Consider the following 12,912-nt stretch of genomic DNA (forward strand, 5'->3'; position numbering starts at 1 on the left):
CCACATGGCCATAATAGTAAGTTATAGTATGTGTATTAAAAGTGAGTAGTATTTTAAGTATGTTGAGGTAATTCTTAATCTTGTGGATAATTGGGCTAGTTAATGATTTTGGTGGTAAGATTAGCTAGGAAACTAAAAATTTTAGGATAAAGATTTACGTGGCAGCACCCCTTTCTTCAATTGATGACTCTTAATATATTGGAGAAGGTGGCGTTTCATTGTTCTTTATGAATATGTGCACATCATATGTTGTGGAAGCCAAGAAAAACACCCCGTTTCTTATTTGGCACAAAAACCAAACAAATAAATGATAGTTTTACGGATCATTATTTTATTTTACATGTATATACATAGAAAGAGCAAGAAATGCATACCCAAAAGAGAAGAGTAGAATTTGTCTTGGAAATATGTGCTTTTCAAAAAAAAATCCTCATCTCTGTTCCTCCTTGTCTTTGCGCAAGTTTTCAAAATTTTCCACCCTTGCCTGTTTCCTAGACATTTAACCTTCTTCAAAAGTTGAAGTTACAGCCATGTTCTTTGTAGGAGCTCCAAATAATTTATGGTTGTTGTACAAGGTTGGATATGCCAGTGAACTGTTCTTTCAAGGGACCCATGCCTAGTCAATTTTTACTCCAAAAGGACACCCTCCTACCATTACCACTTCGGTGTCAATATTTGATCTAAAAGAGGGCCAAAGATTTTCGGTATTCCTTCTTTTTCTTTTTGGAACTTTTGGTTTTCCTCAAAAATATGGAAATTATATTGATAGTAAAAGAAAATGAAACAGACAACGAAGTTCTCCAATTAGACTGAGAAATGAAGCATAAGAGCAAATTAAACTAAAGTTCTAGATTATCACCGAATAATGAGTTCAGTAAACTTGTGCTTTAGGGCTTTCAGCTGAAACTCAGGTATGTTAAGGCTATCCCTTCTTTCTTTTGGCATGATCCATACGATACAAACGGAACGTGCAAATGCACAAATTTCATGAATGACTCTATTCATAGAAGTATTAGAAGTGCATATGTTCTTAAAATTTCATGTCTTATTATTCCATCGTCTGTTCATGGGTCTCAGAAAATACGTAAAATGAGTTTATGATATTAATCAGAGGTATAATGGTCTTATGACGTACCAAGAGATTTTGTTATCGTATTTCATATGCATTTCATGCATTTATACATGTACATTGACCCATGACTCAGATGGCGTTATATACGCATATATATATGTATATATATGTATATGGGATATGGGAAAAGGCTACAGCATTATATACGCACCACCACCTAATCAGGTGGTATATGATGATGATGTTGCCCGCAGTGGCTGAAATATGATTCAAATGGCGTTATATACGCATATAAGGGTATGTATTCAAATGGCGTTATATATGCATATATATGTATGTATTTAAACGGCATTATATATGCGTATATATGTATGTATATATATGTATATGGGATATGAGAATGGTTATGGCGTTATATACGCACCACCACCTGATCAACTGGTATACGATTATGACCTTGCCCACAGTGGTCGATATGATATGATGGGATGCCCTCAAAGGCTAATGATGTTATGAAACATATACCTATGCACGACATGACATTTTTATGCATATGCATGACGCTAAAAGTAATTTATGATTTACAAAGTTATTCAGACTTAAGGGTTGAGTCATGTACTCCAAATGTCTTCCATGTCTCCTATGTATTTATTTATGTGCCTTACATACTCGGTACATTATTCGTACTGACATCCCTTTTGCCTGGGGACATTGCGTTTCATGCCCACAGGTCTTGATAGACAGGTTGAGAGCTCTCCAAGTAGGCTATCAGCTCAGCGGAAGATGTTGATGCGCTCCATTTGCTTCGGAGTTGTGTATTTGGTTAGTATGATTTAGACGTCTATTTTTTGGTATGGCGGGACTCTGTTCCGAACTTTGTGACACTTATGTACTCTTAGAGGCTTGTAGACATATGTCGTGTACGTGAAAGATTTTACGACCCTGTCGGCCTATGTTTGAGTTTATAAATGATTATGTTAGCCTATTAGGCCCATATGCCACATGTATATAATGATGTAATAAGAAAGGTACATTACGTTGGTACTCAGTCAAGTAAGGTACTGGGTGCCCATCGCGGTCCATCGGTTTGGGTCGTGACAAAAGTGGTATCAGAGCAGTTCTGTCCTAGGGAGTCTACAAGCCGTGTCTAGTAGAGTCTTGTTTGTGGGTGTGTCGTGCATCACACTTATAAGCAGGAGGCTATAGGGCATTTAGGATTGTCACTCTTTCTTCTTACTCTAGATCATGTGGTAGAGCTCAGTCATAGGAATTCAAATTCCTAAATCCTATTTGTAATAAGACGATACCTATATCCAGAAAGAAGGTTGGAAAGAGAAATTGTTGTGGAAAAAGCTGAGTTAGAGGAATTGAATTTTTGTATGATTCCTACGATAAGTAAATATGAGGTCTTTAGCGGATCATGTGTGTACTGAAAGGTGTAATCTTCCTAATAAGAAGCCTTAAGTCAAGAATGCCTATCCATCTTTATGGTAAAGGACAATGAGATATTAAGAAGATAAGTACAAGTTTCAGCAAGTAAAAGAAGTAAGGTGAAAAAAGGGGTTAGAGGTACCCAGTTAATGAAGGTTAACAATGCTTATAATTGAGGTAGAGAAACATAAGTTTTTTTGAGATATATTCAATAGTAACAGAGGTATATACAATTGGTTTCACCCCTTCCAGATATGCCCTATGGGGGTAAACAAAAGTCATATAAGAAGATATGATGAATGAATTGATTGCGTCAGTTGACATTTCCGAAGGATATTGCAAATGTGCAAATAGATCTCTGTATGAGACACCTAGATGGTGCACTCTAAAATAGTGCAGTCATATATTAGTATTACAAAGACATGCACTATAAACCTTGAAGGAATATATATTACCTTAGTGGGCTCGTGTCCCTAGTAAATCGAGAACGTTAAGCAACTTGAAGAGACACTGGATGGAGCAAAGGAAAGCTAAAAGCGAAAGAATGTCGGATTGAAGTTTTCACAAGAAAAGGGATATGCAGAAATATTAGCAGAGTAATGAGAAGAGAGATAAATAAGCATTATGAATAAGGTATGATACATGAATGAAAATGGTAAGAGTGTTACAGAACCTATAGTCAAATGAAGAAAGAGACGAAAGGTGATAGGCCTTAAGACAACAAAAGAGTATAGGCCATTAGGTTATATCCTCATTTCAAGAAATAAGTTCGTGATTCCAACGCGACTACCAAAGGGGAGAGTTAATCTCCAGAGTAACAGAAATCAGTATGGACTGGTAAACAAGATAAACTAAATATGAATTAGGGACTGAATGATTGGAAAGTACTCGACATCATGGTAATTTCAGATTTTGTTCCGGTAATAATAGAATGGATGACAAAAGAAAATTCATGAGAAATTTAGAGAATGGTCATTAAGAAAGACGCTTCCCTACAGGAAGCAATGTGAGCAAAGTTCAGCTTAAGGGACTGTATGTGCCAGTTATACTAAGTTTCACCCTCGTGAGTAAGCAATTTTGCTATCCTTGGTACGGACGGATTACCACAAGCCCAGTAAGGGTCATTGATGATGGGAAAGGATGCCAAAGATGAAAAGGTGAAACATCTACATACAGGTCATTGTAGCTCCAACTCTTAGTAGACCCCAAAAGGGGGGAATATGGAGTGATGTGGCATTAAGTCAAAATAAAGGGGTTCTAGTGACTATGAAATGGTAAAGTAAGAATGCGATAAATGAAAAGGGAATGAGAGGGCACTTATCCAAATCTTACAGGTACGCTACGATTCAAGAATATTGTACAAGCACATCGTCAAGGAGAGGAAGTAAAGGTTCCTGCCCGAGTTGTTATTAATAAATAAGGAAATATATGATGCAAACAAGTTGAAAGGTTGCAAGTTGTGTAGGTCGCAAGCCATTATATGGTAAAGCGACAAGGTTTTAGAAGACAAGAGTAAGGATATGAAAGGGCGAGTGAGAAGGTAGCAAAAATGGATAAATCCTCAGGATTAAGCCCATGAAAACAAGAAGAGCAGATGGTTTCTCTAAATTATACAAAGCTCACTATACCCTGAATGAACTCAAAGGAGTCTAAGACTAGTAGCATTTAGAAAAGATGGAATGCTGCCCTGGTAGTACAATGAGGGTGTAATTGTGATAGATAAAAGATGAACAGTAATGAAGAAACATTAAAGGACTTAAATTTATACATATGGAATGAGCAATGAGAGTAAGTTGGGATTTGGTAGCAGACCTCAACAATGATAAATTAAAGTAAGAGTTATGACAGTAATTCATACGGATAGTTAAACGGACCTATGCGATGAGATATAACAATATTCATGAATTCAACCAAGTACCGAACGAAGAACTTCAGTATACTCATAAATGCCCAAAGGGAGATCTTATCAAGCTCTACATGTGAAGTATAGAGATTGGACACACTTACAAGATCAAAACTATACAGGCTGCATGATTAAAGGTAGCAACAGTTACGAGATTGGAAGAATTTCGACTACAAGTTGTGGTGTGAGAAGGAGGCCTAAGGGGGGATGCCCTAGACTTTGGAATTATTCACAGGAAAGTCACCTAGATGACAAGGAAAGTTCTAATAGTATTCGGAAGATATAAGTTAAGTAAATGATAAGAGAATAAGTCAACATTCGAGGACGAATGTTCCAAATGGGGAAATGATGTTACGCCCCGCAATATTACGTCAATATTACGTCCCGAATTATTATATTATAATAATGTTACGCTTCGCAGCATTAAGATACGACATTGATGCACCCTGCAGTATTGTACGTTGAATTTGTCGTAAGGCAATTGACATCAAAGGAAAAGATATTTGGAGATTATAAGGATTGTAAGTGATGAATAGATTCGTGAAGGTGAGAGGGGAAGCGGTCTAAAAAATAATTTTTTGTCAAAGTTTGGCATTTTGGGATAAAATATGGCCCGAGCTAAAATACCCGGTATTTATGGACTAGTACCATACAAGGTACCACATGGCCATAATAGTAAGTTATAGTATGTGTATTAAAAGTGAGTAATATTTTAAGTATGTTGAGATAATTCTTAATCTTGTGGATAATTGGGCTAGTTAATGATTTTGGTGGTAAGATTAGCTAGGAAACTAAAAATTTTAGGATAAAGATTTACGTGACAGCACCCCTTTCTTCAATTGATGACTCTTAATATATTGGAGAAGGTGGCGTTTCATTGTTCTTTATGAATATGTGCACATCATATGTTGTGGAAGCCAAGAACAACACCCTGTTTTTTATTTGGCACAAAAACCAAACAAATAAATGATAGTTTTACGGATCATTATTTTATTTTACATGTATATACATAGAAAGAGCAAAAAATGCATACCCAAAAGAGAAGAGTACAATTTGTCTTGGAAATATGTGCTTTTAAAAAAAAACCTCATCTCTGTTCCTCCTTGTCTTTGCACAAGTTTTCAAAATTTTCCACCCTTGCCTAGTTCCTAGACATTTAACCTTCTTCAAAAGTTGAAGTTACAGCCATGTTCTTTGTAGGAGCTCAAAATAATTTATGGTTGTTGTACAAGGTTGGATATGCCAGTGAACTATTCTTTCAAGGGACCCATGGCTAGTCAATTTTTACTCCAAAAAGACACCCTCCTACCATTACCACTTCGGTGTCAATATTTGATCTAAATGAGGGCCAAAGATTTTCGGTATTCCTTCTTTTTCTTTTTGGAACTTTTGGTTTTCCTCAAAAAAATGGAAATTATATTGATAGTAAAAGAAAATGAAACAGACAACGAAGTTCGCCAATTAGACTGAGAAACGAAGCATAAGAGCAAATTAAACTAAAGTTCTGGATTATCACCGAATAATGAGTTGAGTAAACTTCTGCTTTAGGGCTTTCAGTTGAAACTCAGGTATGTTAAGGCTATCCCTTCTTTCTTTTGGCATGATCCATACGATACGAACGGAACGTACAAATGCACAAATTTCATGAATGACTCTATTCATAGAAGTATTAGAAGTGTCTATGTTCTTAAATTTCCATGTCTTATTATTCCATCGTCTGTTCATGGGTCTCAGAAAATACGTAAAATGAGTTTATGATATTAATCAGAGGTATAATGGTCTTATGACGTACCAATAATTTTATTGACGTACTTTTTATGCACTGCATTCATGTGCACTGACCCATGACCAGATGGCGTTATATACGCGTATATATGTAAATATATGTATATGGGATATGGGAAAAGGTTATGGCGTTATATACGCACCACCACCTGATCAGCTGGTATATGATGATGATGTTGCCCACAGTGGCTGAAATATGATTCAAACGGCGTTATATACGCATATATGGGTATGTATTCAAATGGCGTTATATACGCATATATATGTATGTATTCAAACTGCGTTATATACGCGTATATATGTATGTATATATATGTATATGGGATATGAGAATGGTTATGGCGTTATATACGCACCACCACCTGATCAGCTGGTATACGATTATGACCTTGCCCACAGTGGCCGATATGATATGATGGGATGCCCTCAGAGGCTAATGATGTTATGAAACATATACCTATGCACGACATGACATTTATACGCATATGCATGACGCTAAAAGTAATTTATGATTTACAAAGTTATTCATACTTACGGGTTGAGTCATGTACTCCATATGTCTTCCATGTCTCCTATGTATTTATTTATGTGCCTTACATACTCGGTACATTATTCGTACTGACATCCCTTTTGCCTGGGGATGCTGCGTTTCATGCCCGCAGGTCTTGATAGACAGGTTGAGAGCCCTCCAAGTAGGCTATCAACTCAGCGAAAGATGTTGGTGCGCTTCATTTGCTTCGGAGTTGTGTATTTGGTTAGTATGATTTAGACGTCTATTGTTTGGTATGGCGGGACTCTGTTCCGAACTTTGTGACACTTATGTACTCTTAGAGGCTTGTAGTCATATGTCGTGTACGTGAAAGATTTTACGGCCCTGTCGGCTTATGTTTGAGTTTATAAATGATTATGTTAACCTATTATGCCCATATACCACATGTATATAATGATGTAATAAGAAAAGTACATTACGTTGGTACTCAGTCAAGTAAGGTACTGGGTGCCCGTCGCGGCCCATTGGTTTGGGTCGTGACATTAAACCTGTACCGAGCTCCGGAACAGATATACGAGCCCGATACCATCATATTCAAACAATATTCAATTTCCAAACTTCTTAAATTTTTCAGTTTAACAATTTTCTTCAAAAATTTATTTCTCGGGCTAGGGACCTCGGAATTCAATTCTGGGCATACGCTCAAGTCCCATATTTCCCTACAGACCCTCCGGGACCGTTAAATCACGGGTCTAGGTTCGTTTACCCAAAATGTTGACCGAAGACAACTTGAATTCAAATTTAAAGGCAAAATTGGCATTTTTCTCAAATTTTCACATAAGGGCTTTCCGGATGCGAGCCTGGGCTACACACACAAATCGAGGAGAAAGAAAATAAGGTCTTGAAGGCCTCAGAAACCCGGATTGGGTTCTAAAACATGAGATGACCTTTTGGGTCATCACATTCTTCACCTCTAAAACAATCGTTCATCCTCGAACGGACATAGAAAATTACCTGAGTCGAGGAAAAGATGTGGATATCGGCTCCGCATATCAGACTCGGTCTCCCAGGTCGCTGCCTCAACAGGCTGACCTCCCCACTGCACACGAACTGAAGGGAAATTCTTTGATCTCAACTGACGAACTTGCCGGTCTAGAATAGCTACCGGCTCCTCCTCATAGGTCAAGTCCTTCTCCAACTGGACAGTGCTGAAGTCTAACACATGGGATGGATCGTCGTGACACTTCCGAAGCATAGACACATGTAACACTGGATGAACAGCTGATAAACTTGGCGGCAATGCAAGTTTGTAAGCCACCTTTCTCACTCGATCAAGAATCTCAAAAGGACTGATGAACCTATGGCTTAGCTTTCCCTTCTTTCCAAATCTCATCACGCCCTTCATGGGCGACACCCGAAGCAACACTCGCTCTCCGACCATGAATGCCACATCGCGAACCTTGCAGTCGGCATAAGTCTTCTGCCTGGACTGAGTTGTACGAAGCCTATCCTGAATGATCTTAACCTTATCCAAGGCATCCTAAACTAAATTTGTACCCAATAACCGAGCCTCTCCTGGCTTAAACCACCAAACCGGAGACCGACACCGCCTACCATATAATGCCTCATAGGGAGCCATCTAGATGCTCGACTGGTAATTGTTGTTGTAGGCAAACTCTGCCAATGGCAAGAACTGATCCCAAGAACCTCCAAAGTCAATAACACATGCTTGGAGCATATCCTCCAAAATCTGAATAGTACGCTCGGACTGTCCGTCCATCTAAGGATGAAATGATACGCTCAACTCTACCCGCGTACCCAACTCATGCTACACTACCCTCCAAAAATGCGAGGTAAATTGTGTACCTCAATCAGAAATGATAAACACGGACATACCAAAGCGAACGATCTCTCAGATATAAATCTTTGGCAACTGCTCAGAAGAATGGGAAATTGCTATAGGAACGAAATGCGCTAACTTGGTCTGCCTATCCATAATAACCCATACTACGTCGAACTTCCTCTGAGTCCGTGGGAGTACAACAACGAAGTCCATGGTGATACGCTCCCACTTCCACTCAGGTGTCACGACCTAAGTTCGCCCTCTGTGAACTGTCGTGACGGCACCTGGTCTCTACGACTAGGTAAGGCTAACAATTGCGGAAAAAGAACCAAAATGCGAAAAAAAAACTAATAAAAACTGAAGATAAACAAATATAGATGTGTTTAAGATGTCGCTCGGCATATACCAATACAAGATCTCAAAAACTGAACAATTCCCAAAACCCAGAATCTCATGAAATCACAAGCTATGAATACTACATTGTGCTCTAACTCTAGAATGTCTAAATCAAGATAAATACAGAAGGGCTAAAACTATAAGAGAGAGTGGAAAGGGACTCCTCGGTCTGCGGATGCGGTAGATATACCTTGAAGTCTTTGGAGGATCGCCTTGCCTCAAGGGTAGTAGGACTGAGTCATAGTACCTGGATCTGCACATGAAAAACATGCACAGAAAGGGCATGAGTACACCACATCGGTACTCAGTAAGTGCCAAGCCTAACCTCGGTCGAGTAGTAACGAGGAAGGTCAGAGCCCTACTGATTATAGCTGAAAAACGAGGTAAAACAATATAGAATACAAAAATATAATTAAATGCTAACAGGATAATAACAATAACTATAACAGAGACAAAATAATCACAAAAGGAATACAGCTCAACACAAAGATAACAATCAGGGATCTCTCAGTATCCCGAGGATCTCTTAGTATCCTCAATATGTATGTTGGGGATCTCTCAGTATCCCGAGGATCACTTAGTATCCTCAATATATGTGCTGGGGATCTCTCGGTATCCTGAGGATCTCTTAGTATCCTCAATATACGTGCTGGGGATCTCTCTATATCCCACACTACAGTCCAAATCAATATATGTAAAGGGGATCTCCCGGAATACAAATTCGTAGTCCCAAAGTAAACAAGTAGGGGGATCTCCCAAGATACCGTCTCGTATTCCCAAAGTAAACACAAAACAACAACACGAAGAATACCCAATTCAATTCAAATATCATACCAAGGTAAAATAGGTATTTCTAACCTAGCATGCTACACATAATCCAAATAAAGCAGTTTGAGCAAGTAAAGCAATTAAGTCAATTAGACATGCTTCCCTTAGCTAATAGCAGGCTTAAATTGCAAGTAGTATAAACAGGAAAGAAAACACAGTTAAAGTTACTTAATGAAAACAGGATTTTCAACAATTAGCACAAGTATGCACTCGTCACCTCACATACAAGGCATTTCCAATATCAACAATACCAAATCGTAAGGAGAGTTCCCCCACACAAGGTTAGGCAAGCCACTTACCTCAAACCGGCTCAAAATCAACCCAAAACCACGCTCTTGCCATGAGTACTCGACTCCAACTGGCCCAAATCTATTCAAATCAATTGCATAATGTAAATATAACTTCAAGTAACTGGTTCCACTAAATAATTCTAAGTTAATATGCGAAATTAGGAAAAATGACCAAACCGCCCCTCGGGCCCACATCTCGGAGTCGGGTAAAATTTACAAATTCAGAATTCTCATACTCTCAAGAGTTCATTTATCCCAAAATTATTCCAATCCAACATCAAATTCTAGATCAAAACCCCAAAATTTGGCCTAAGAACTTTTCCCAGTTTTTCTCCAAACTTTCACCCAAAATTTGAATTCAAAGGATTAATTTAAGCATAGATTCGTGGAAATTAATCAAAACCGAGTAAGAATTACTTACCCAAAACACCCAGGTAAAAAATCTCTCTCAAAATCTCCAATCCCGAGCTCCCAAATCAATTGTTCCAAGTTTTGAGACTAAACCCTTGCTTCTGCCCTTTTCTGACCAGTGAAATCGCATCTGCGGCCCTGCAACCGCACCTGCGGTCCCGCTTCTGCGTAGACCAAGTCAGACCTGTGACTTTTCATTAAACCCAAATTTCCTCTTCTGCGACTGCCTTTCTGCACCTGCGGTCTCGCAGGTGCGCTCCACTTCTAGCACCTGCGACTTCTAGAGCCTGGACCAAATTTCGCTTCTGCGGTCACCTAGCCGCTTTTGCGGCTCCGCACCTGCGGTCCCACACACGCTGGTGCAGTTATAACAGGTTTAGCAATCAAAATTTTTGCCTAAGTCAAAAATCAATTTCCGTTACGCACCCGAAACTCACCTGAGGCCCCCGGGACCCTCAACTAAACCTGCCAACCAATCCTAAAACATCATACGAACTTGTTCCAACCTTCAGAACATTCAAAACAACATCAAAACACCAATTTAACATCGGATTCAAGCCTAATATCTCCAAAAACTCTCAAATTACGCTTTCGATTAAAAAGTCTATCAACCCTCATCCGAATGACCTGAAATTACACGTCATATTCAACACTACTGAGCTACTCCAACTTCCAAAATTCCATTCCGACCCTTAAATCAAAATCTCACTATCGAACCGGAAACTTCAAAAATTTAACTTCGGCATTTCAAGCCTAAATAAGCTACGGACCTCCAAAACACAATCCGAACATGCCTCTAAGCCCGAAATCACCCATAGGAGCTAATGGAACCGACAGAATTCCATTCCTAGGCCGTGTTCATACTTCTCCGACTACGATCTAAATTCTAAAGCTTAAACACTCATTTAGGGTCTAAGTGTCCCAAAACTCTCCGAAGCTCCAAATAAATCCTCCCGGCAACTCACAATAGCAGAAACAAACACGGAGAATGCAGTTAATAGGGGATCGAGGCGTTAATTCTTAAAACAACTGGCCTGGTCATTACATCAAGAATCTCAATCTTCTGAAACAAACCACCAGGTCTCTGATGCTCGTACTTTACCTGCTAATAATTCAAACACCGAGCTACATACGCAACAATATATTTCTTCATCCTCCACCACCAATAATATTGCTGCAAGTCCTGATACATCTTAGTGGCTTCCATATGAATAGAGTACCGGGAGCTATGGGCCTCCTCTAGAATCAACTCACGAAGTCCATCCTTATTAGGCACACAAACACGACCCTGCATGCTCAAAACTCCATCATATCCGACTGTAACCTACTTTACATCTCCGTGCCGCACTATGTCTCTAAGGACAAGCAAATGAGGTTCATCATGCTGCCAATCTCGGATATGCTCAAATAATGAAGAATGAGCGATTGTGCAAGTTGGAACACGGTTGGGCTTAGAAACATCCAACCTCACAAACTGATGGGCTAAATACTTAACATCCAAAGCAACCGGTCTCTCACCGACCGGAATATATGCAAGGCTGTCCATTCTTGCTGACTTCCTACTCAAAGCATCGGCCACTACATTGGCCTTCCCCGGATGATACAAGATGGTCATATCATAGTCTTTCAACAACTCCAACCACCTCTTCTGCCTCAAATTTAGCTCTTTCTGCTTGAACAAGTATTGCAAACTCTTGTGATCCGTGAACATCTCACATGACACGCAATATAATTAATGCCTCCAAATCTTCAGTGCATGAACAATGGCTACTAGCTCCAAATCATGAACTAGATAATTTTTCTCGTGAATCTTCAACTGCCGCGAAACATATGCAATAACCTTGCCATTCTTTATCAACACCGCGTCCAATACGAGATACGTCACAATATACCGTATATAGCCTTGAACCTGTGGGCAATACCAACACCGACATTGTAGTTAAAGCTGTCTTGAGCTTCTGAAAGCTCGCCTCACACTCGTTCGACCACCTGAACTGGGTACCCTTCTAGGTCAACAGGGTCATCAGGGCTGCAATAGATAAAAACCCTTCTACGAACTGACAGTAATAGCCTGCCAAACCTAAAAAACTCCGAATCTCTATAGCTTATGTGGGTCTAGGCCAGTCCTTGACCACCGCAATCTTCCTAGGATCCACCTGAATACTCTTTGTTGATACAACGTGACCCAAGAATGCTACTGAACTCAACCAAAACTCACACTTCGAAAACTTTGCATACAACCGACTGTCTCTCAGAGTTTGAAGAACGACTCGAAGATTCTACTCGTGCTCCTCCCGGCTGCAGGAATAAATCAAAATATCATCAATGAAGACAATCACGAAGGAATCCAAGTAAGGCTTGAACACTCAGTTTATCAAATCCATGAAAGTTGCTGGGGCATTCGTCAACCCGAATGACATCACTAAGAACTCATAATGCCCATACCGAGTGCGGAAGGCTGTC

General features: G+C 39.4%; 1 long non-coding RNA gene across 1 annotated transcript; it reads left to right on the forward strand.

The window, feature by feature from the left end:
- The first annotated feature begins 257 nt into the window (after nt 1-257).
- Nucleotides 258-1,980, forward strand: LOC142181121 (uncharacterized). The gene is made up of 2 exons (XR_012709442.1): nt 258-911; nt 1,803-1,980. It is a non-coding gene; the product is annotated as an uncharacterized LOC142181121 (long non-coding RNA).
- The last annotated feature ends 10,932 nt before the right edge of the window (nt 1,981-12,912 follow it).

Source organism: Nicotiana tabacum, chromosome 5, assembly GCF_000715075.1.
Source record: "Nicotiana tabacum cultivar K326 chromosome 5, ASM71507v2, whole genome shotgun sequence".
In the NCBI taxonomy this organism is placed as follows: Eukaryota; Viridiplantae; Streptophyta; class Magnoliopsida; order Solanales; family Solanaceae; genus Nicotiana; species Nicotiana tabacum.